This window comes from Rattus norvegicus, chromosome 5 (assembly GCF_021556685.1).
Source record: "Rattus norvegicus strain SHRSP/BbbUtx chromosome 5, alternate assembly SHRSP_T2T, whole genome shotgun sequence".
Taxonomy (NCBI): Eukaryota; Metazoa; Chordata; class Mammalia; order Rodentia; family Muridae; genus Rattus; species Rattus norvegicus.
Window position 1 is genome coordinate 131,385,590 of NC_141538.1, and position 26,722 is coordinate 131,412,311.

Here is a 26,722-nt window from a genome sequence, read left to right on the forward strand (position 1 = left end):
ACTAAAGGGGTAGGGATATGTTTATTTCAAATATAGAGGAAATCACTTCTTTCAATTTTACTACCTGACACAGATTTTTAGTATTTTTAATTGCTCTTCTAATATGTTCATGGGATGTCCATTTTATTTTCTGAAATGAAATGTCAGAATCATAGTGTGGAAACCTTTTCTAGGAATTCAATAAAAGAGTATCATGAATGTGTTCTAAGCCAGTTCTTTTGATAAGAAAATCAGATATGTTTACGAATACTTATTTTAAAGTTGTCATAGAAGATTTTAATTTGTCTTCTGGGTTCTAACTACATAAACAATAATATCATATACTTGTTACAATCTGAAGCCCTAAATTTGTTCATCTAGTTTTCTGAGCTTCATTCATTCATTATCTTTCTATGGCCACTGTCTCATCAACTCTAACCACACTATGAAGTTATGGAAATCTGTCTCAAGAAGGCAAAAAGATCCACTAGAAAGATACAGTGTATATCCCTAGCTTACAGGATATTTGTTTTCATGGTTGCTTACATGAAAGAGAATGGTTTTGCTATTAAGTTTGACTTACATGATCTGCTTTTATAATATCTCTTCGTATAATCTCTTTTCATATCTCTCCAATTTCCGTTAAAAATGGGAGCTGCACAAATGTAATCTCGTCAAGAACCTTATTCCGTGTTTGGTACTAGCAGACAAGAAAATATTAGTCATCACAGCAGACTCCATTAAATGAATTTTAAAAATCAAAGAATCAAATGTACTGTACATGCAGGGCTAGCTATGGGGTTATTTTCTTTGATGTTTTGAGGAAGAGATAAAAGCTTGGGACATGCACCACTGTATCACAGGACTGCTACATTAGCCCTGCAAACATAGTTGTCAAATAGTACATTGCAAGGGTTGATAGAAACTAAATGTCCTGGTTCCTTTATGAAAAAGTAATTTTTCTCTCCAAAAAACTGATATTAAATAATCTTATGTAGAAATGCATTATTGATGTAGTAGAACACTGTGTGAGGTAAAAGCAAATCTTCCTATTCATATACTTATGATACAATTTTAGCTAATAAGGAAAAATAAAACGAAAAGTCTGAGCTATTTAAATTATTTCTATTTGTGTAATATTTTTATATCATAAATTTATCTTTTTCTTTCCTGATTACAAAAATCAGCCAATGCTGAATGTAATAAGCATGGACTCTATAGATAACGCTTAGAAGCAGAAAGTGGGACACACACACTCACTCCTATCATCTCCCCTAGTTTGAGTAAATAATATTAAGTTGGTTATATCCTCTATGTTTACTTTTGGATTAAAATGAATTTGTGTTCTAAATATATTTTAATATATTGCTTTTGCAAACCCTAAGCATCATTGTGGTTAATTTTGTCATTAAAGTTTTGCAAAGATAGCCAATGCTGTTTACCAGAAGACTGATTCCTTAACCTTCAATACAAAGATTATTGTCTGTTTGTGTTATTGCAAATGATATTGTTGACAACATCCTAATACAGAAAATAATATTCAAATGACATCTTTTCTTTAAAAAAATTTCTTTAAGGGGAAGCTGTTTGAAAAAGGCTATGCATTTCATAGAGATTGATTCATGTTGTTTAAAGTTTATGATATTTTGTTTTTCTATCAGCATTGAATGAGGCATCTTTCTTTATACTTCTTGATTGGAATTGGCTTTTTTTACTCAAACCGCATATCCACATATCCAGAATGAGTTATTTTCTTCACCTTGAGTTCTCACACAGATAAATAGTTTATGACAGAGTCTCCCAGACCTCTAGTCATAAAGATTAACTGCATTCTAACATCACAGAATGGAACACAACTGTTTTTTGAATTTTGTTCCGTTTCCTCTACTTATCATTCCTGTCTTATCAAGGCACGCCAAAAGGTATTTTCTAGATACAAAGAATAATAATAATAGTATGGGCTGATGTGGCGTCATTGAAATAAGACAGATGTAGCAGCTTGTAACCACAGTCCCAGTTACTTGAACATCTGAGCTAGGAAGATTGCTGAATTGAGGGGTCTGCTGCCAGCCTGGGGTAAGAGAGGAAGGCCCTGTCTCTCAAAAGGAAATTATTTCCTTACTATTAAAATTGTTGATTTGTAATACATGTAAACTTATTACTCTTTGGGGTTTACTTTGATGCTTTGCTAGGGAAGGCGTGATGTAGTGATGTTGATTTAACCCTGTGCAGACCTGACTGACTGTAAGTACCTCTGATCATCAGTGCTGTTGATCTTGGCATGAATATCTCTGAACTCTGTATCTTGAAAATCATGGCATACCTCAGAGTGAAGCTGTTCACTTAAGTCATAGGGATCTAAAGTTTTGGACGCCCATTTTCCGATTTATGTATATTATATTCTATTTCAGCTCATTGATTTTGGTAACTGGGTGTGTATAGAAGGAGCTATTTGGTCATAGTCATAAGGTGGCTTTAAGTGTTGTAAAGACAGACCTATATTACTCTCTACTCTAGGACTGTGTTATCTTTGTGCAGTAACTTTCTAGTAAATGACCTTTATTCATTTCCATAGAGTCTTACCATGTGTGTACAGTTTTTAATATAGCTTCCTGGCCCAGTGTGATCCTCTACAGATTTATGGAGCACGCTCCTAATCTAGTATTCCATTCTGTAATTCTAGTTTACCATCTTAAATTCATCCCTATGTTCTAACAGTCCTTTATTTATTTTTATTTTTGTACTTTATTTTACTTACTTATAGTCCAGTTATTGCTCCCCTTTGTCCCCTCTCTCAAGTTCCTTATCCCATTCCTCTTCCCTCTTGCCTCCATGAAGGTGCTTCCCTGACCCTGTCAGGCCCTCCCCTTCCCTGGGGTCTCAAGTCTCTTCAGGATTAAGCTCATCTTCCCCCACTGAGGCCAGGCCAGGTAGACCTAATTCTGGTAGGTCTGCCTAAGTGTTACTGGACTTTTTTCCCTTACAGGTTTTAATATTCTTTCTTTGTTCTGTGAATTTAATATTTGGATTATTATGTGACAAGAGGATTTTCTTTTCTGGTCCAATCTATTTGGTGTTCTGTAGGCTTCTTGTACATTTATGGCTATCCCTTTCTTTAGGTTAGGGAATTTTTCTTCAATGATTTTGTTAAGGATGTTTTCTGGCCCTTTGAGCTGGGATTCTTCACCCTTTTCTATACCTATCATTTTTAGGTTTGATTTTTTTCATTGTATCCTGATTTTCCTGGATAATTTAGACTAGGAGTGTTTTGTACTTTGTATTTTCTTTGACCAATGTGTCAATATTTTCTGTGATAACTTCTATGCTTGAGATTCTTCTATCTCTTGTATTCTGTTGGTATGCTTGTATCTGTAGCTTCTAATCTCTTTCCTAAGTTTTTCATGTTTTTCATTTCCTGGTTTGCCTCCATTTGTGTTTTTTTTTTTTTTTTCTGGAGCTGGGGACCGAACCCAGGGCCTTGCACTTGCTAGGCAAGCGCTCTACCACTGAGCTAAATCCCCAACCCCCTTGTGTTTTCTTTTTTGTTTCTACTTCCAGTTTTACTCCTTGAACTGTTTTGTTCACCTGATTGCTTATATTTTTGTGTATTTCTTTAAGGAATTTATTTCTTCTTTCAGTGTTTCTTCATATTTGTCTGTGTTTTCCTGTATTTCTTCAAGGAGTTCTTTATATCTTCCTTAAAGGCTTCTATCATCTTCATGGAATTGGAATTTAGGTCATTATCTTGCTTTTCATATGTTTAGGGTAGCCAGGACTTTCTATGGTGGGAGAACTGGGTTCTGAAGATGCCAAATTGCATTGGATTCTGTTGCTTATGATCTTGTGCTTGTCTCTGGCCATCTGGTTTTCACTGGTGTTAACTGGCCTAAGTGTCTCTGACTGGAACTGGTCTCCTTGGAGACAGGTAGAGCTAGCACTGTGACCTGGGTTAGGGCTACTCTCCTTAGAGGCAGGCAGTGTTGTCTCTGGTTAAGGTGGGGCTCTTGTGTCCCTGGTTACCACGGACCTACTGTGCCTTTGGTTACTGTTACCTCCTGGGAGACTCAAAGGCTGCAGCGTTTGGGCAGGTGCAGTCTTCTATTTCCTACAACATAGCTTAGGATGTGTGCTCAGAAGGAAAATCTTGGAGTCCGTGCAGCTTACTGCACTTGTCTCTTTCGGGTTTCAGTTTTGAGTTGCTGATGGCAGTGTCTAAAAACAACTGTTTGTTAATATTATATAAGGGGAAGATAAATTTAATAGCAGATCCTCTGTTTGGCTGAGAACATGTCATGAATTCAATTTTAACAATATGTACCACAAAGTAAAAGGAGCATAAAGACAAATCAGGATACCCACAAGATTATATGTCCAAGGGAGAGTATATGGTAAAGGGGTGGCAGGTAGATGGTTGGCAAAATAAAATGTAAATTATTTGAATATAGGATGACCATATCATCTAAATTTGGCCATTTTTGAAATTGAAAGTAAACTCCAGGAATTACTATTAAACAACAAGCACAATCTATAACTTGACTTTGGTTGGACATTGTGATGGAATTAAAGGAGACTTGTGGAGTTATAATATTAAATTTAGTAAATTGCAGAAAGGCAAACCTGAAGGAATTACAATTATTGTAGTTATTGTTAATATCAAGTGTAAAGTATACACACGAGAATCACTAGCCAGAGTAAAGTGTAGGAGAGTTTTCCTGGAGAGAAATGATGCTATTGGCCAATTCACTGGAATAGATGACTTAACTATATACTTGCCAGATTATAATGACACTTGAGCAGCATTCATTGAGAGGTGAAGAGGGATAAGATAAGAAAGTTACCATCAATAATGAAGTGCTTTGGAGGAATGATCTATGGATTGAAATTTAAAGCTGTGTTCATGTAGAATAATGATCTCTAAAAATTGACATGTTATTTCCAAACAATTCCAATAAGAATTTTCCTCTTCCAATGTTTAGTGTACTTTTACAAACGAATCCTAAAATTAATGTATAAAAATAAAACATCAAAAATATTCCAGTCAAATTGAGGGAAAACCAATGAATTTTATATTTTTAATGCATCTGGTATGTAACCTGACTTTTAAAATAGCATTAGTAATGTAAAATCATCGTAACATGACATTAGGGGAGAGAGACAGACTACATGAACAGTAATCAGAAACAAAGCTAATGTATATGAGTTGCATTATGGTAATTACTTATAAATATAGAAGTAGCATGATACGTGTATAGCAAAATACATTTTTAAAACTTTCATAGGTGGATTAAAGACTTAAATATCAGAGCAAATTGAAAGCTTAAATTGTGAAAAGCAGCAATAGGGCCTTATCATTAGTTTATGGAGAGCAACCAGTAGCCTTGGCAACAACCTGGGTTGTTCGGGGATTTCCCTGGGGCCCCTTTGGCCAACAACTTGATTCACCTGTGGGTGCCATTGGTGAGGCTTTGTCTCTCTGATTATTTGTCATAGCTACAGGGAAGCTGTACTGGGTTTTTATATGACCTCTCAAATGGTGCTTAGGTTTTTCTCTCCCTCCTGTATTCTTGTATTTCTCAATCTTCCTAACGCTGCCTAATACAGGCTAAGGATTTTTTCAAGCTCCATCCATTTAACTGTAAATTTCACGATTTTTTTTAAAAACAGTTGAGTAATATTGCATAGTATAAATGTACCACATTCTCGTTACCCATTCATCTGCCCATGGACATCTAGACTGTTTCCAATTTCTGGCTTCTATGAACAGAACAACAATGAATATGGATGAGCCAGTGTCTCTGTAGTAGGACGTAAAGTTCCTGATATATGCTTGAGAGTGCTATAGCTGGCTTACAGTATATGAGGACCCACCACACGGATTTCCACAGTGAGTGTACAAATTTGCCCACACACCAGCGATGGATAAGTGCTTCTGTTGCTCCACAGCCATGTCAGAATGAGCTGTCATTTATTTTAATTGGTCTCGGTCATTCTGACTGGTGTAAGGTGAAATCTCAAAATAGTTTTGATTTGCATTTCCCTGATGACTAAAGATGTTGAACATTTCATTACATGTTTCTCAGCCATTTCTGTTTCATCTTTTCTCTACTTAGATCTGTGCCTAATTTTTAAATTGTTTTATGTCGGTTTTTTGTTTTAGTTCTTTATATTCTTTAAATATTTGCCATCTAGTATATGTATAGTTGATTAAAAAATCGTCTTTCCCCATTCTGTAGCCAGTTGCTTGGTCCAATTGGTGGTGTCTTTGCTGTACATAAGCCTTTCAGTTTCATTAGGTCCCATGCATTAATTGTCCTTAGAACCTGTGCTATATCAGTTTTCTATTCAGGAAGTCTTTTCCGTTCGCACATTTCACAATTTTAAATTTAAATAACCCTTCCTTTTGAGTAGGTTTGCAGCATATATAGTGACCTTTTGTTGTTATTGTTTTTAGCTAAAGGTTTTGATAGACTATAAGCTGTGCTTCCTGAAGCAAGAAGTTTCTGTTTGAGGAAACATTCCCAGCACTCAGGAGGCACAAGCAGGAGGATCTGTGAGTTCAAGGCCTACCTGGTCTACAGAGTGAATCCCAGGACAGCTAGGATTATATAGGGAAACACTGGAAAAAAGAGGAGAAATTAAGATAGCAGAACACAAAGCTTGCAGAGTTTCCATATCAACTATATTACTTCAGTTTCAGCATAAGTGAAGCATACATGAATATATTTTAATTCTTTTGAGTTGTGTTACATTTCTTTGCAAAATTAAATTTTAGTTTCTTGAATCCGCTAATAAAACTAGGAACTATGTCTGGGATTATTTCCTCTATATGTATATGCTGCATATGAAAATGCATTGCTGTGTCCATAATGTTTACATGCTTCCCCGTGATATCTTAGAGACATACTATCATTACAATGTGAAGTGAGGGCGTCTTATGGAAATAGTCAGCATTTAACTTTAACAGTAGTTCTTCATTGGCTTTTCACTATTGTATGGATCATTTGATGTTGTTACACTTGGTGGGCACATTGTCCCCGTGCTCTTATCTTGTATTTGCCACTGTGGCTGTTTCACTGATAGGAACTGTTTCCTTGGTGTTCTCATTTCTTCTCTTGTGATTCTCTTTCATAGGATTTTCCCTTCTCATTCCGTGTATTCCACACCATACATAGTGTTTCTCTTTTTCATACTTCTAGCGTCATCTCTAACTTAAACTCTCCTGGACTAAACAGGACTGAAAGAGTTTGCAGGAGCTTGAGACCCCATATGAACAACAATGTGAACCAACCAGAGCTTCCAGGGACTAAGCCACTACCTAAAAACTATACATGGACTGACCCTGGACTCTGACCTCATAGGTAGCAATGAATATCCTAGTAAGATCACCAGTGGAAGGGGAAGCCCTGGGTCCTGCCAGACTGAACCCCCAGTGAACGTGATTGTTGGGGGGAGGGCGGCAATGGGGGGAGGGTGGGGAGGGGAACACCCAAAAAGAAGGGGAGGGGAGGGGTTAGGGGGATGTTGGCCCGGGAACCAGGAAAGGGAATAACACTCGAAATGTAAATAAGAAATACTCAAGTTAATAAAAAAAATTAAAAAAAATTCCTTTTTGAATTTGTTGCTCTTTTGCCATTGCTGTAATAATCATTTTCCAAGACTGTGGCAATTGTGTTCTAAGCTGCTGCCATGCCTAGAATCTTGTTATTTAAGTCTCCCCTTCAGACCACACCTGGAGTATTCCATGTAAATAAAGTTCAAATCTGACCCCGCTACTCGACCTGTGCAGCTCTTCTATAGCTCGCTCTTGCCTTAAGGTAAAGGTCAAACTTCTCCTGATATATGGTTTCTTACTCATCTGATTACTACTTAGTCTGCTCGCTTTAAACACTCCTTGGACTTTTTAATAGTCCCTTACAGAGACTGTGCTCTTTGAGGTCTCCCTGCATTGTGCTCTCTACTTTCAGAGATGACTTTTTACCATTCTTCTGTTTGGATTAAACTCAGACTCGGTAATCAGAGTATTTACTGTGCTACCTTGACCTTGAGTAAATTATATTAGACTCGTGTGTGTGTGTGTGTGTGTGTGTGTGTGTGTGTGTGTGTGTGTGTGTTATACAAAGAAGTTAATTTTTCTGAATAGGTAGAACAAAAGACTTTAGCAGTAATGGATACTTTGCAGTTATGCATGTAAATGGTAGCAAAAGCTATCCTGTTTTTCTCTGGTTTTCAGTCTATTATGCTGTGTGTATCCTCTTTATGTTTTTGATTTTCTGTCCACCTCACATACTATGGATACTCCGTGACTTATGGTAAGGCTCTGTCCCAGTCCCACTCTCAGTTGAAAATATCTTAAAGTGAAAGTGCATCTACTTCTCTCCTGCCACAGGAGTGCTGTAGTTTAGCAGCACAGTACACAGCAGCTTCTTTGCTGTTTACTTGATTTGTCAAATGGCTGACTGAGACTCATAACCAACTGGGGCTGTGTATGTATATGGTGACCGCGGTTTCCCCTGCATGTGCAGCCAGAAAAATATGCCCAAATTATGATCTGTACTCGATAAATATTTATTGTTCCTGCTAGGTGCTTAGAAACCAGCATGAAACTGGACAGAGAAGGCCTTTTTGTTCTGGAGAAAATTATATTCTATTATTAGGATAAAAATAAGTAGTAACAAGTGAAAATTAAGATATTTTATAAAGTAGAAAGCCCTACAGTCTATTTAATTACGTCTTGTCACAGATGTTTCTATCCGACAGTTGTGAGTTGATGTGCTATAAATATTTGTGCCCTGTTTGTTTGTGTTTATGAATATAGGTTTATTTCACTAAGCTAAATACTTGGCAGCAAGATTCCTTGGTTGTATGGTAAGTGACTATTGAACTATATACTAATTTATGAACTGTTTTGCAAATGATGAAATCAGTTTTTATTTCCTTCAGCAGTGAAGGAGAGAGCCTTGTCAACTCTTGGCATTGTCAGTATTTTTGAACCTCTGCCATTTTGATAATTTAACTGTATCTCACCATGCAGTTAATTTGCATTTTTCTGGTGACTTAAGAGTTCTATGGTTATTTGCTGTGATGTAGCATTTGTTCAAAATTTTTTATCAGTGTATTATGTGAGATAATTTAGTTTTTCTCAAGTCATAGGTGTTATACATGCTGAGTGTACAATATAAACTCTTTTCATTTTTTTCTTTGGTGATATAAATGGAATGTTTAAGGCAAATTTATGTTAATTGTCCATTTTTAATATATGATAATATGAAATCTTATATTTCGCCTCCTTGTGGACCTCATTTCACCTCTAATAACATATTTGTGAATTTGACACATTTGCATAGATAATTATGTCATCCAGGAGCAGAGATCAGCCATATTTGTAGGAAATTTTTCATTAGACAATCCAGTATGGAGGAAGTCAAGTACAATGTTGAATCCAGGAAGTATAAGACAGCCTGGTTCTTATTCCTAGTCATGATGGGATTTATGTATCTTTATACCAATGATAGTTTTAAATTTAGGTTTATAGATTGTTATTATTTTGCATGTGTTTGTGGTATGCATGTGTATATATACTTTTGTGTGTGTGTGTGCGCTTGTCTGTGTCTCTGTGTGTTCTTGTGCATATCTGTGCTGATCTGTGCTCATAATATGCCTATCGAGGGTCAAGTCATCACTGGGTGTTTCTGTTGATCAATGCTCACTTTATTTATTGAGCCAGTGTTTCTCATGGAACTTCGAACTCACTAATTTCTTCTTGTATAGCTAGCAGGTTTGACATAAGGATCACTTGTCCCTGCCTCCCAAGTGCTGAGATTAATATGGCTGCCGCATTTAGCACACACAGCTTTTATGTGGGCTATAGGGATCTGAACTCAAATTCTGTTACACATCAAAACCTTAGTGCAGTAAGCCATGTTTCCAGTCCAGCACTGTGGTTTTAGTAGACAAAATCTCCTACTCTTAATTTTTGGTCATTGTTTTAACAGGAAAGGATGTTGTGTTTTTTCAAATGTCATTAGATTAAAAAACTATATTCTTTTAAATGGTAGCACTTATTTTAAAAGGCTGAGTGGTGTTCAACCCACAGGTGATAAGCTGTCATTCCTGCAGACTTTAAGTACATATTTTCAGAGTTTAAGCAGACTCAGAAGGTGCTGAGACTCCAGACTTTTGAAACCAGCACAGAACTTCAGTCCCTGAATATTGACTTAACCTTGTATTGTGCCTGGTACAGACATCCAGGGGACCAGGACTAGGTTCTGCAATAGTAGACTGATTGGAGGTCTTAGCTAAGGAGTGACAGTTCTTCAGGTACTTGACCCTGTAACAAATTTGTGTGCTCAGTATGCTTCAGCTGTAAGCTGTTCTGAAATGGTCAGGCTTACAGTCTGTAGGCACAGTGTCTTGCCTAGTGCCAGACAATTTATGTGCAGACCAGACCTTTAATCCCAGCATTTGGGAGGCAGAACCAGGAGCTCTGTGATTTCAGGGCCAGTTTTGTCTACCTAGCAAGTTTTAAGCTTGCCAGGGATAGTGAGAGTTTCTTCCACCACTACTACTCCCAGCTTCCCTGGCCCTCTAAAGCGCTTGTGAGCAAATGGGCCATCTTGAAGCCAGAGTCTATAGGTACTGGTTTGAGGACTGACTAGTTGGCCTATTGCTAGGGGCGATCAGACTTGAAGCCTCCGGATCTAGTAGTGGTGGGGCACTGCTGGATACCAAATGTGAATCTGAGAGCTAAGAGTTTCAGCTGTGGAACTGATATTTCATATTGCCCATGTAAGGAGGCTCAGAGTCTAGGTATCACCTTGGAGTTTGAGGATGTGACTCTTCTGACACAGTCTGATTTGCCAGATACAGAACTGGCTCTGAGACCGCATCATTTGTTTGTTTCCTTCCTCGTTTTGCCTAGTGGAGGATATTTCATGTTACTGGAGTTTGGGGGAAGACATGGATGTTGTCTGACCTTTGGTTTCTCTTCAATATCTTTCGTATTTCCATGTTATACACCTCATTTTCTTAGTTCTTGCTCATGGATAATTGTTGAATCAGAAAGTCTTCCTGCCACCAAGATGAGATCAACTCTTTCAAAAATCTAGCACTGTACATTTATTATCACCCAGAAACTTATAGTCAGAATAACATGGTGATTATTTTTGTTAAAATATCATGTGGCAAATAAGAGACTTTACAACATTCCCATTTATTTAATTAGATCATTAATCTAAACAATAATACTGTGAAGTAAAAATACTATTGGGTAAGAAAAATGAGCCTCATAAAGTCTAAGTAATTACCTAAAAGCCAGGAACCTGGATCTATGACAAGTTGCCACTCTTCTAGTGTAGTCTGCATATATGGCCTGTTAAGCTCCTGGACGTTCTCTCCATGATTCCTAGTCCCTTCATACTCTTCATGCTGAAAAATGTATGCCTATTCTTCCAATGGAATATGTGATATTCACTAATGGTAAATGCTCCACCCAGTGCATGAGCTATGAGATACGTGGCAGAGCTGACCTTTCAGACCAGGTCTCTTGACTTTTATGCTAAGTCTTCTTCTTTTAGTAACCTATGCTCTGATTTACATTTTAGCCATGTTCCTTTTCCTTATTTTATTTTAGCATTTGACAAATATTTGTGATCTTGCTAATTCTTATCTCTCATGTCCCATGTGATTTTACAAATGATTTTTATTTTCGACAGTGTTGCACATTCAATTGCATAGCAAAGTAACACTTGTAGAATAATCATATTTGATAGACATTGTATGTCTTCAGAATAATAATGACAGTTTCTAAATTGTTTTATGAGATACAAAATAATGTATTATTCTAATGTAATATTATTTTATAATACTTAGAATAAAGACATTGATTTCATGAAATTACTCTTTAACATACATAAATATTACATTTTAACAGTATGTAATTAAAAATACTAGTGTATGAATGTTCAAGTCAAATGAAACCAAACATGGAAACATTTTCCCCTTATTTGATTAATTAAAAATGTTAATCTCTAAGAGGTAATATGTATTGTTGAACCTGTGACATTATAATTATGTCATGCTTTAAAGGCATGTCTGGGTGACACATGTTTATGTTTGGCTCAGGACATTTAGATTTCTCCTCTGTGTGGTTTCTATTGGTTTTATATTTTAGTGGTCTCTTAGTTGAGTTTTGCTAGTTGATTGACTTCAGTACCAATGAAGAGCAATGAGACTGAGCTTCTCTCCTGAAGAATTTATCTGCAGATGATGGAGGCGTAGGCACCATGAAGCTAAGGGAAATAACTCAGTCTGTTACTCAGTTTCAAATTAAATACTGATCATGTAGTGATGTTTTATGTACTGAATACTTTTAGAAAACATTTGTTAATTCTAGAGGAAGAACTTTTTACTTTTAACTTCTTTAATAATTATTTTATTTGCTTTTTTGTTGTTGTTTATTTGTTTAGCTTTTGAGTCAGAGTTTCTCTACATAGCACTGGCTTTCTAGAATTCAGTATATAGACCAGGGTGGTCTCAAACTCACAGAGATCTGCCTGCTTCTGCCTCCTGAGTGCTGAGATTAAAGGTGTACACCACCAGATCCAGTGTTATATGCCTTTTAATTAGCATACAAAATAGTAGTTTTTCTTTGTGGCATTTGATATGTAGTTTATTTTAGTTTATTTCTCTCCCATCTTCCTCCCCATCCCTCCATTCCTACTTTTGTTCCCCTTTTCCCATAGTGGTCCCCTTTTTATTTGTTTTCCTCATCCTCTGCCTTTTAAAACTTTTTTTTTTGTCCTTTCATGGCCACCTTTTTAGTTTCCTGGCCCTCACTGGGTAAGTAAATATACACATATAAAAAGTAAAAACTAGAATTTACATATGATGAGGAACATGTGATATTTGCCCAAGTATGGATTAAAGAGGAATTATGGGACATTGAACACAAATAATGCACTACAAATATAATGGCAAGATAGATGTCCCACTTCAGAGTGCTTAAAATTTGATGGGAAGCAGAAGAATAAAAATAAAAAATATATTGATTTCACTTCATATTAAATTTTGCAAGGTGAGTGGACCTTGACACTAAATGATAGCCATAATTATGATACTGAGAAGGTAAAAATGCTATTTATATTTTACAGGTATAGCTAGTTTCAAGTGATTCTTAACTAGCAAGGACCATTGTTGAGTTTATTAAATAAATGACAAATAAGTAATTTCATATTAAGAAAAATGTAGCATAGCTCGGGAGATAATTTTCTTTATTCTGTAGGTATAAAGGTATTAGGTACATTATTTTGACACAGGGAACATGGACTCTATCAATGAGGAGGAACAAAGTACAGTACAATGTAGAATAACAAGTTTATTACTAGAAATGCTGGTAAATTATTGTCAAAGTTCAGTCCTTTTAGTTGATTGGGAGGTTTTAGAGGGACTCATTAGTTGACTTGGAACTTAAAGCTATCCTTAATGAGGAAAAATATCATAGTATCAAAATATCAAATAAATATGATAAGCCTCTAAAGATAGCCTAATATTCAAATCATAGTAAGGTAAGAGGTAAAAATGAAAAAAAAAAACATAATGGTACCAATTTATGTAAAAGCAATATAGCTTTGTATTTTCATTATGATTGTAGAGTAGCCTTAGAAAAGTCATATTTCATCATCCATTGGGCTTTAAAATCAGCACTGTGGTATAGTGTATGATAGATATAATAACGACTGCTCACTTATGAGGAAAATTAAGATGATCTTTACAATGAGGAATTCCTTGCTGGAAATGTCACACTGTGTGTGGTTTTTAACTGATGAACAATTGAAAAAAACTTCCAAAGTTAGATTCAAAACTTATTGTGACATAAACTTCTAAATATTTCTGTTGCAATATAAATAAAACACAGATGTAGAAAGTGAAAATGATCGTTATGCAAATGAAACTGTGGGTACTAGAAACCGAACAACTTAGGCTAGAGGAATCTTAAGCTATGGGTTTTTGGCTGTTTTACTGCCAAAGGAATGAGAGATTGATATTTAAATTTTATGCAAAATTTCATGGGCAGTGTTAGCCTTGCTTTGGCAGAATAAAGCAATGAAATCATAAGAAAGAGACTGAAACCTTTATGGGCTTGGACTTGCTAACTGTATGGAAAGGACTGTGGGTCTAACTGGATACACTCTCAGTCCTCCTAGTTTCTCTTGTGATCTAGGACAGCCCAAAGTAATCTTTGTAAAGTGTACTGTGGAGTGACAGACTATGTGCTAATGATTTAAATGTAAGTTTTACTAAAATGCATCCTCATAGTTACCTACTGTCAGCTGTGCCATCAGTACTGAGCAGAAACTTTGCTGTCATCTGTATCTTCTTCTTCCAGCCTTTAGCAGAGAACTGAAACTTAATCACAAACTGAGACCTTTGGGTCCATCTTTGCTGATGCATCCACTGCTGTTTCTTGTTTTCAAGTGTCTGCAAAGCCATTCTGTGTTTCTCACTTTTATCTCTGTCGTGTTCTGCTCCCCTTGGTCCTGGAACACAAAGTACCCAGTACAGTGAGAGAATGAAGCTCGATAGACACAGGCACAGACACAATACGGCAAAGCCGGGCTGGGTGCATTCTGCTAATGCAGCAGCGATGTGGACCCTCAGGGTGGTTTTAGGTACACTACTGGGGTGGAGGGATGGGAGGTCTGTAGATGAGCAGTCTCAGGATGTCAGCATCCTGATGAGGAGGCTCCACTCCTAGTCTTTGCATATGATGGTCAGTCATTCGTAAACACTCAGTTTGCAAAGGAAAGCCTTATCCTTTTCCCATGGGACTGAGGCTTTGGAGTCCTGGATGTGGCTGTGCACAAGGAATCAGTGCCCACTCATCCAGGCAGGGTTTCTCTGATCACTATACTTCTCACAGATACTTTTTTGATGTGAGTAAAGTCTTTTCTTTTCTGGGCAGTTTTCCCTGACTTCCATGCTATGTCTTTGATGATGCTAACTAAGCATGCTTGCCCCCTGCTGTTGTAATTAGTGGCTTATTGTTACTCCCTGAATTTGGAGCTTCCTTATCTCAGAAACTAAGACCTGAATGACTTCTTATTTAAGTTTCTATTGAATTAAGCTTACTGGAACTAGTTCTGGCATATTATATGCACATATGACAATCTATTACTATTATTTTAGTTTCTTAATCATGTTAAAAATGTGTAGGTAAAACAAATGTGTTTACTCTTTAACTTTTCAGTGATTCCATGAGACTGATACTTTTCAGACATCAAGACCTAATTTTGGGGGGAATAAGAAAATGTTCTTTCCAAGCTGATGTAATTTTTCATTTTTCTTTTGTTAACTTATTCTTCTCTCATACATTATACCTCTATTGCAATTTCCCCTTTCACCACTCTTCCTAACCACCACCATCACTCTTCCTCTGTTTCGTTTAGAAAAGAGCTGGGATATCAATCAGCCAAACACTGCATAGCAAGTTAGAATAAGTCTAGGCATCAACTCTTATATCAAGGCTGGACGAGGTCACCGAGAAGGAGGAAAGTTCCCAAGAACAGGCAAAACGTCAGAGACACCCACTATTCCCACTGTTAGGAATCCTACAAGAATAGCAGACTACATAATAAGAACATATACGCAGAGGACCTAGCTCAGACTGGTCACCAGTAAGTCCCAGAAGTCCTTTTGTTAAAAAGAAATGTAACTATCCCCTTAATTCTCAATATGCCAAATATCTTCCCATGGTCCATTAAAGCAAAAATTCTAGATCCACAACCCCCCAAATGGAGAAATATTTTCGTTGCTCTTTTCTTTACTATGTATGATTAAAGATATAGAAGCCATGTGTAAAAAAAAAGTTAGGATTCTTAAAGAAGGCTGATGTGGTGTCACATGCCTTTAATCCCAGCACTCTGGGGACTAGATCTTGTGAATTCGACATCAGCCTGGTTTATTTGGTAAATTCTAGGCCAGGCAGATATATGTAGTAAGACTCTGTCTGAAAATTACTCCTTAAGGTAAAAAGAAAGTAGGTCATAAGGAACCTTGGGACTTGAGGAATGATTTGCTACTAACATGCTATCAGCGGAAGTCTAACTGGACGCTGGGACTTTAGTCCTATCCAGCAGTAACTGTGTCCTTTTCTTCTTAGACTATTAATGAAAATCAGGTAGAATATTTGAGTATTGAAGTAGTACTCTCTGCCCCCTACTAGAACAACAATTGCTAAGAATTGCTAAGACATAAAATTTGTATGACAGAAGAATCTCACAAAGTAATAAAAAGAGTCCTGACTTCATTTTCAAAGCACCTGTCTTAGCGCAAATGGCGAAAACCTCATCTTTGGTATGCGTGTTCACAATGTGTGTATGCATTCCTTTGCGTGTTCACATGTGTGTATACATTCCTGTGGAGGTGTGAGGATGCGACTGGTTATCCTCCTTCATTGCTCTCTACCTTATTATTTAAGACAGGGTCTTTCACCGAGCCTACTAATTTGGTTCAACAGTTTGCATATGAGCTGTAGAGATCTCCCAGTTTCCACCTTTTCAGGGCTGGTATTACAGGTGTGTGTGGTGCCTGCCTATTTATGTGGGTGCAAAGGATTCAAATCCGGGTCTTCATGCTTATATTGCATATTCCTGCTTATCAATTGTGCCATCTCACCAGCCCCAGAAATATCTAATCTTGAAAGATTAAAAAGCACCAATAGATGCCAACATTAAAATGGCACATATTAGAATGATCTGACATGAATTTAGAAGCAATCTAATAAAATATTCCAATAAGCTATTATAGACATACTAAACATTGAAAAGGCTAATTAAAGAAATATATAAAGAAGAACCGTATGATAGTATGATAGCTCATATATCAGAGAAGGTTAGTTAACCAACCCATTAGGCTGTGGCCATGTCACCCAAATACCCCCTACTAGGCTCATCTTACCACACTGGTATATTGACAAACCTCGGCATGAATTTTGCTAAACATAACCTGTATTCAAGTATTCTAAGCAAAGGAAAGCATGGTATTATAAGGAGCTAGAAAATAAAAAGACACAGCAGCAAGAATCAGAATACAATATATTATCATCCAACATGCCAGTTCCCCCTCTCTCACTGGAATTCATAATCACAGCTGTGTGCCACTACACTTACATATCATTCAGTTTTTGGTGACCACCTTTATTCCTTGACATAGATACTTTCATTGTTATTATTAGAAGTAAAATTCAGTATTATACAGTGAGAAGAATGTACAGGTAGGCAGGCTTGATGTAGAATTCCAACTTTATCATAACAGTTTTATTTAACACCTGTGGCTATAAAATGTGACTGCATACAGAAATTACCCAGAGACATCATGAACAAGACAGCACATATAAATACCTATATCTATTTTTGACAGATATCCTGTGTTTCACATTCAGTATTTCCTGGAATATGTTTTCAAATTCATTCAAAAATGAATGTTTGCATTTGTAATGAAAATAATTTAAAGCAATAATTTATGATAAACACAAAACAGTGCTGCAGAGCACACCTCAATGTGCACTTGGATTTTCTGAGCAATGAGAGCAAACTATGGAATTTCAAGTGCAGGAAGGATAACTTTGAACATTTAACATCTTAAGATTATTGTTAGTAAAAAAAACACCCAAAATCTTATTGTATCTTCCTTAAGTAGAATTATTATTGATGCCATATGGTATATATTTATATAAAAATCAGGGTTATGTTCATATAATATTTAAGACCATATGTGCCTTTATAAGAGAATAACCATCTATTTGCCTGGAAATTTTATGATCTCCTTAATTTTTTTTCTTTTCTTTTTTTTTTTTTTCGGAGCTGGGGACCGAACCCAGGGCCTTGCGCTTGCTAGGCAAGCGCTCTACCACTGAGCTAAATCCCCAACCCCTATCTCCTCATTTTTAATAACTGAATAGTATTCCATAACTAGGTCAGTCTTTTTTTTCCATCTTTATTAAATTGGATATTTCTTATTTACATTTCTTTTTTTTTTTTTTTTTTTTTGGTTCTTTTTTTTTCCGGAGCTGGGACCAAACCCAGGGCCCTTATTTACATTTCAATTGTTATTCCCTTTCCTGGTTTCCATGCCAACATCCCCTAACCCCTCCCCCTCCCATTCTACATAGCTGTTCCCCTCCCCATCCTTCCCCATTACCGCCCAACCCCCAACAATCCTGTTCACTGGGGGTCCAGTCTTGGCAGGACCAAGGGCTTCCCCTTCCACTGGTGCTCTTACTAGGATATTCATTGCTACCTATGCAGTTGGAGCCCAGGGTCAGTCCATGCATAGTCTTTGGGTAGTGGCTTAGTCCCTGGAAGCTCTGGTTGTTTGGCATTGTTGTTCACATGGGGTCTCAAGCCCCTTCAAGCTTTTTCAGTCCTTTCTCTAATTCCTTCAATGGGGGGGGGGGTCCTGTTCTCAGTTCAGTGGTTTGCTGCTGGCATTCACCTATGTATTTGCTGTATTCTGGGTGTGTGTCTCAGGAGAGATCTACATCCAGTTCCTGTCGGCCTGCACTTCTTTGCTTCATCCATCTTATCTATTTTGGTGGCTGTACATGTATGGGCCACATGTGGGGCAGGCTCTGAATGGGTGTTCCTTCTGCCTCTGTTCAAAACTTTGCCTCCATATTCCCTGCCAAGGGTATTCTTGTTCCCCTTTAAAAGAAGGAGTGAAGCATTCGCATTTTGGCCATTCCTCTTGAGTTTCATGTGTTCTGTGCATCTAGGGTAATTCGAGCATTTGGGCTAATAGCCACTTATCAATGAGTGCATTAGGTCAGTCTTCTGAACTAGGAGAACTCAGTAGAAAGTTGGATACACAATGGAGGATGGTTTTTCAAAACTCTTGTTCTTCCCTCCTGTGAAATACAAGGTTAGGGCTCATTGTTTTGAAAGACCCACCCCATGAGTCTTAACTCAGAGTTGCAACAGGCTTGAACGAGCCCAGGCACGCCCAGATACCTAGGGCCGAGTCACCGTGAAAACTAACAGACCATAAAAGGAAAGGAATGCAGAACAGACCAGGAGTACCACTCACAGGCCACCTGGCAGGAAGAGATAAGCCCCCAGCCCCCGACATCCAGGATGCCCCAAACCTGCCAATGTGTGTAGCTATACCTTATTACCTCATCATGTGAAATAGCCAATCATATGTGAACATGTCTATGTGCCTCGTTTGAATCCACCAATCCCCGTAACTATGCATCTGCTTCTGTACGCCCGCTTCTGCTTCCCCAATCCCTATAAAAGCCCCATGCTGGAGCTGCTGGGTGCGCAAGTCCTCCGAAGAGACTGTGTGCCCGCAGGTACCTGTGTTTTCCAATAAACCCTCTTGCTGATTGCATCCGAGTGGACTCGGCTCGGTCATTGGGCGCTTGGGACTCCTCCTGAGGGAAAGGTCCTCTCTGGGGGTCTTTCATTATGGGGGCTCGCCCGGGGTTTGGAGACCCTCCGCCCAGAGATCACCGACCACCCACCGGGAGGTAAGCCGGCCGGCGTTTGTCTTGTCTGTTGTGTCTTGTCCTGTGAACGATCGATCAATAGGCTCAGATCTGGGGACTATCTGGGCGGGCCAGAGAAGGAGCTGACGAGCTCGGACTTCTCCCCCGCAGCCCTGGAAGACGTTCCAAGGGTGGTTGGAGGAGAGGGAGATCCGGATCCGTGGCACCTCCGTCCGTTTTCGGAGGGATCCGCACCCTTGATGACTCCGTCTGAATTTTATTGGAGTAGAGGATCCAAGACCCTCGCTGACTCCGTCTGAATTTTTGGTTTCAGTTTGGTACCGAAGCTGCGCGGCGCGTCTGCTTGTTACTTGTTTGACTGTTGGAATTGTTTGTCTTCTTTGTGACCTGACTGTGGTTTTCTGGACGTGTTGTGTCTGTTAGTGTCTTTTTGACTTTTGTTTCGTGTTTGAATTTGGACTGACGACTGTGTTTAAAATCTTGGACCGACGACTGTGTTTGAAATCATGAAACTGTTTGCTTTGTTCGTCGAAGAGTTTTACTTGGTCCCCTTAACGCTTAGTGAGTAAGAAACTTAATTTTGTAGACCCCGCTCTAGTGGCAGTGTGTTGGTTGATAGCCAAAGTTAATTTTTAAAACATAGTGTTTTGGGGGTTGGGGATTTAGCTCAGTGGTAGAGCTCTTGCCTAGCAAGCGCAAGGCCCTGGGTTCGGTCCCCAGCTCTGAAAAAAGGAAAGAAAAACAAAACAAAAACATATAGTGTTTTATCTGTGCTTATGCTCGCAGCCAGCTGTGATGAACTGGGAAAGATTTAAATTTTCCTTGGGAGTAAGGAATCTTAAAGGCGGAGTTTCAGCCGGTATGGCACTTAGTGCATAGCTGCCTAAAAGATCAGAAATGCTGTTAACAGGCTATAAAAAAAGGACAGGCTGTGTTAGAAATGCTACAGGAAGAATGATCTAAAAAGGCTGAGAGCTAAGTGGGGCTATAAGGAAAACAAGAACAGGAAAGGAATTTCTGACATTTGCTCACAGTAGGAGAGCGCTCATTTAGAGAAGTTCTTTAAGGAAGCCTGCCTTATCTGCTGTCCTTATTCCAAGGGAGGAGTCAGTCTCCAACATTAAATTACTTTTCTCACTGATCATCATTAACATGGAGAGTGCCTTTGGTCCTATCCCCACAGCAGCCAGTTCCTGCCCCTATGGTTAAAATGCCCCAGGTTGGGGGACAAAAAGAGCCCCTAAAATAGTTTCAAAGAATCTACAACTGTGAAGAACTTTGTTTTGCCAGTCAGGATTAATGTTTTCTTTTCCATGGGCCTATAGCCCACTGAGACAGTTTGGTAAAGGGCTGTTACTAAAGTCCTGAAAGCCCCAGGTGAACTGGTTACAATTCTTTTGTCAGCTGCTTAGTATCTAGCACCCAGGTTCTAACCATCTCTCCATCCTTTTGTTATTAGTTGTTACTAGAAGCCTAGTGTCATTTGGAGGCTGGTTCTCTTGAGAGGCAAAGCCACCAAGCTGACACTGAGGGGAGGTAGGTACTCCTTAAGGGAAAATCTAAGCCCAGAGAGATAGCCGGTAACAGCTAGGCTGCCTCTCTGCTCGCCTTTCTGTTTCATAGACAAAGCTTGTGCTTATATTTACAGTGGCCTTTTTGTCCAAAAAAAGGCCTCCTGGTTTAGCTGTGTGACTAAATGCTATTTGTCCTCTTCAGTGGACCTCTCTCCTCTAGATTCCCTTCTTGTTTTCTCACCATCCCACGTGAGATGCTTGTTAGTAACTGTTACAGATCTTCTTTACCACTGAGGAAAGACAGAATCCTGCTAGAGGCCAGAAAGAATGTTCCAGACATGGATGGAAGGCTCCTGACTGTTGACTTCAATGCCCCTGAAGGTAGGGAGTGCTCCAGGTCTGCCCCCAGGCTCCGAGGGTGGGTCTCCTAGGGGCTGGAAAATGCCCCACCAATCTGGCTAAGATAAGGAAAGGATATGAAGAGAAAGTTACAGAAACTTGAAGGGTAAAGCTAAGTCACTGAGAGAGTTATTGTAAGTTGCAGAGAAAATAAGTTGATGCGTGGTTCAGGGTCTGTGCAGAAAAGTGGACAGCACCTAATAGCTGTAGAAGAAGATGCAGAGAGACTGAAAAAAAAAAGAAAGAAAGAAAGAAAGAAAGAAAGAAAGACAGGAAGAAAGAGGATAAAAAGAGCAGGAAGCTAGGGAAGAAAAGAGACAAAAAGAAGAGGAAATTAGAGAGCTAAAGAGAGATAAAAGACAAGAGAGGAACATATACTGGCCACAGTAGTTAGGGAACTTAGGAAGATAGTACCTGGCAACAGAAGAGAATTCCTGGCTAAAGATCAGTGTGCCTACTACGAAGAAAAAGGACATTGGGTCAGGGACTGCCCCAGAAAGAACAAGAGGGGACACTGGAGAGCCTCTTGGTGCTGGCTATGCACAGAGATAGAAGGGAAGCCCGCCCAGTTGTTTTGTGGATACAGGGACCCAATGCTCTGTGCTCCTATGCTCCAGTGGGCCAGTATCCAAAGACCTTGGGTACAGGGGCCTGCTGGCAACAAACAATACTTATGGACTGCCCGAAGAACAGTGGACCTTGGCGTGGGCCGGGTAACCCACTAGTTCATAGTCATCCCTGACTGCCCCCATCCCTTGCTCATGAGAAAATTGCTCCCCAAAATGGCTTGCGTGGGCTGAAATGGCTGGGTGAGGCCATGTGTATGCATATCTACAGACTGTGTATGCGGAGCTTAAGACCTGTCTCAGTGCACCAGTACCTGATGCTGGGAGATGAATGGCTTAGCGCTGTTCTACTTGGAACATATCACTCCTGCCAGCCGGGCACTAACAATTATCACCCAATCCAGGACTTAAACTGTGATAGACTGGCTGATGTTTGCCTTTGAATAGAGTGTCCCAAAAGATGGGACCACTGGTCAGCTGCCATGGACTAGATTCTCCACCTGTTGGGGGCAATCTGGTCACCTTGCTGCCCAATCCGACCTGGAGCCACCACAGCACGAGTGTCAAGCACTGGCAGAAGCCCATGGGTGGAGGAAAGACCTCTGTGACTGGCTGATTGACCCCTGCTGAAAGCCGAGGCTACCTTGTCCACAGACGGGAACAGTTCTCTTCATGAAGGTCAGAGATAAGTGGGTGCTGCCATGGTGGACAACACAATGTCATCTAGGATGGCTGAACCTCAACCCCCCAGTACATCAGTGCCGCAGATGCCTTTGCCATCTCTTGGATGCCCTGATGAAGCCAACAACTGTGAGTACTATTCATTGCTCAGGATATCAGGAGGGAAGAGATTCAGTGACATGGGGCAATAACGAAGCAGATCAAGTGGCTCGAAAAATGGTTATGCAGGAGCCCATCCTGGTTGCAGGCCTGCAAGAGACAGCCACTGAGAACTAGGATTGGACTAAGGGATGGCCTCACTTAGAAAAGGCCCAAATTGCTTAAAAGATAAAGGACAATGGCACACTTGAGGGGAAAGCTATACTCCCCAGAGAACAAAGAAAAGACTCACTTTGCCAAATACAGAAATGGACTCATTTAGGAGATAAAAAGTTTGTCCAAGTAGTTAAGTGTATGTAATAGACTTTAAGATTTTAGCCAGAGAGGCAGTAGAAAGTATAAGGTATGTCAATAAGTGAATGCTTAGCAAGCAAACAGGGCAAAGAGACCTAGAGAGTTTGGTGAAAAGTCGAAGTGAACTTCACTGAGATAAAACCAGAAAAATATAATCACAAGTATCTCCTAGTGCTTGTAGATACTTTTTCAGGAATAGATAGAAGCTTTCCTCACCAAACGAGAGACGGCCTCTGCAATCATCAAGAAGATACTGGAAGAAATCTTCCTCTTGGAATGCCCAAGGTAATCTGGTCAGACAACGGCCCTACTTTCGTTGCCAAGGTAAGCCAGGGTGTGGCCAAGTATTTAGAGGTCGATTGGAAATTACATTGTATTTACAGACCTCAAAGTTCAGGACAGGTAGGGTAAATAAATAGAACTCTAAAAGAGACCCTGACCAAATTAACCATGGAGACTGGCGCAGACTGGGTGACACTCCTTCCCTCTTGCTCTCTTCAGAGCAAGAAATACCCCTTCCAGATTCAGCCTTACCCCCTTTGAGATCTTATATGGGGCCTCAGCCCCACTGACTGTATTAGATGATGTTACTGAACCAACATGTCATAGTGCCATAGTAATAATGATTTGTGTGCCAGGCTAAAAGACCTACAGGTGATACAGAAAGAAATCTGCTCAGAGCTGGCAGCAGCCTATGCCCTGGGGACCCCTGAGACATCTCACCAGTTCCAGGTCGGAGACTCGGCTACATACGATGGCACCGAACTCAGATACTCACTGGAAAGGACCGTACCTGGTTCTGCTGACCACCCTGACAGCCATCAACTCTCAACCCTCACCAGCCGTGTACTAGCTGTTGGGGCTGAGAGCTGGGACCTAGAGGGAAACTCAGATCTTCAAAAAGCTCCCTAGACTTAATTTCATGTTTGCCCCGGGTTTTATCAAGATAGGTGTGGGGATAGGCTTGATTTCTATTACAAATGATGTAACATTGCATATGTTAGTACTCCTAACACTTCTTGGGACTGTGCCTCAGGGATCACAATCTGTATAAGTTTAGAAGTTCTAAAAGCTAGTCATGACCTTGGTGTGTAGGTTTAGATAGTGTCCAGATTGGAATCCTGATGCTAAAGACTTAGTAAGAAAAAAAAAAGAGTTGAGAATTACTTAAGGCTATCTAGGTGCTGCAAGGGCAGCACAAGGACATCTGCCATTGCCCTGCAATGCAAGGTTTATAGAGAATTCAGAACTGCCATTGACTCAGATATAAAAAGAGTGAAAGACTTTTTAGCTGACCTCCAAGAATACCTAACCTCCCTCTCAGAGGTAGTCCTTCAGAATAGGAGAAGATTAGACCTGATATTCCTTAAAGAAGGAACCTGTGTGCTACACTGAAAGAATGTTGTTTCTATGCAGACCATACAGGATTAGTGAGAGATAACATGGCTAAGCTCCGAGAACGCTTGGCCCAGAGACAGAAGCTGTTTGATTCCCAACAAGGCTGGTTCGAGGGGTGGTTTAACCGATCCCCTTGGTTTGCTACCCTGGTGTCCACCTTGATGGGACCCTTAATCATCCTTCTCCTAATCTTCCTCTTTGGCCCCTGCATTCTAAACAGATTGATGCAGTTCATAAAGAACAGACTCTCAGTCATTCAGACGCTTGTTCTCACCCAACAATACCAGAGGGTAAGACAACAGGAAGAGATTCCTTAGAATTCGATTTGAGTAAAGGATTTTACTCAAGTCTAAAAGAAAATGGGGGAAAATGAAAGACCCACCCCATGAGTCTTAACTCAGAGTTGCAACAGGCTTGAACGAGCCCAGGCACGCCCAGATACCTAGGGCCGAGTCACCGTGAAAACTAACAGACCATAAAAGGAAAGGAATGCAGAACAGACCAGGAGTACCACTCACAGGCCACCTGGCAGGAAGAGATAAGCCCCCAGCCCCCGACATCCAGGATGCCCCAAACCTGCCAATGTGTGTAGCTATACCTTATTACCTCATCATGTGAAATAGCCAATCATATGTGAACATGTCTATGTGCCTCGTTTGAATCCACCAATCCCCGTAACTATGCATCTGCTTCTGTACGCCCGCTTCTGCTTCCCCAATCCCTATAAAAGCCCCATGCTGGAGCTGCTGGGTGCGCAAGTCCTCCGAAGAGACTGTGTGCCCGCAGGTACCTGTGTTTTCCAATAAACCCTCTTGCTGATTGCATCCGAGTGGACTCGGCTCGGTCATTGGGCGCTTGGGACTCCTCCTGAGGGAAAGGTCCTCTCTGGGGGTCTTTCAGTTTAACTACTAAAAGACCGACCCTTGGATAATACAAGTAAAATGCTATTTCTCAGTCTTTTGTTTGGGGGTGAGGCAGGGACTAACAGTGTAGATTTAATGCTATAATCTGAAATCTTTAATATTTAGTTTTAAAGTTTTTTAAAATAATTATGCCAAGAAACTCATGTAAGATGACAACAGTGTAGACTTTCCTCCTCCTCCTCCTCTTCCTCCTCTTCCTCTCCCTCCCCTTCCCATCCTCCTCCCCTTCCTTCTACTCCTCTTCCTCCTCCTCTTCCTCCTCCTCCTCCTAATATCTTATCTGGACTCCAGGCAGCATCTTCCTATGAGTGACTGACATAACACTGTTTTGTTCCTTGAATGGAAAACAGAGTTTTTTCAATGAGCCATAGAGACCTCCACTCTCTATCACAGACCTGGAGCTGAAGAACTCTGAAACATTTAAAAGCACTTTAGTTGACAATAATTTGTAATTCCAGTTTCAGCAGTGTGTATTACTTTAGCAAAGCTAATACCCAGGTTCCCTGATTTCTTATCTTGATGTACCCATCACTCAAATGTCAAAAACTCATTATAAATGTCATAAACAAAATCAAATTTGAGTGAGGAAGATCGTGATATTAACTGCATGTGCGGCACCGTTTTGTGACTTGACATTGTTTAGTTTCTGTTTGACACATTTTCATTTTATGACATTGTGATTACTCAAATCTTTGGTGACACCTCACTGTGTCTTAAATATAATATCTAATTGTAATTTTCTAAGTGTTTAGATTAAGACCTTACCAAGGAATAAGTTTTTTTTATGATTTTTTTTTTATTTAATTCATTGTGAGGAAGGAATCCTGAAGAACCCATGCCTAGCTCTTGAAAAAAGAAGCTTTTAAATATAGGATATGACCAGTAAATGTGGAGTGACTGGATGTCCTTAACTTTCCAAGTCCCAGTTTGCCCAATTACAAGCAAAACAGTTGGATGAGAATATGTTTTTGCCTCTTTCAAGCCTGGGGATGCTATGAGATTTCAAATACAATTGTAAAGAGAAAATATGCTTTCCATTTTATGGGTACTTATACATCAACAGGCTTGCTTATAATCTATTAGAATTTTTATCAATATTGAGTAAAATTAGTTTTTGGTTATAACACTCTGGAAATCTTTATAGGTTTGTTTTTGACTTTGAAGTACTTTCTGATCCATTTCCAAGGGATCACCTAGGCAACCATTAATCATAATTTAGGGGATACCTCGAGACCCTGTTCATGAAGAGCACATTTACACACACATACACACATACACACACACACACACACACACACACACACA

The 26,722-nt window shown here is 39.4% G+C and overlaps 1 protein-coding gene and 1 long non-coding RNA gene across 5 annotated transcripts in view; both read left to right on the forward strand.

The window, feature by feature from the left end:
• Positions 1-26,722, forward strand: part of Agbl4 (AGBL carboxypeptidase 4) — a 1,315,938-nt gene that overhangs the window by 246,620 nt on the left and 1,042,596 nt on the right.
• Positions 19,258-25,318, forward strand: LOC148005979 (uncharacterized). The gene is made up of 2 exons (XR_015620414.1): positions 19,258-21,378; positions 23,735-25,318. It is a non-coding gene; the product is annotated as an uncharacterized LOC148005979 (long non-coding RNA).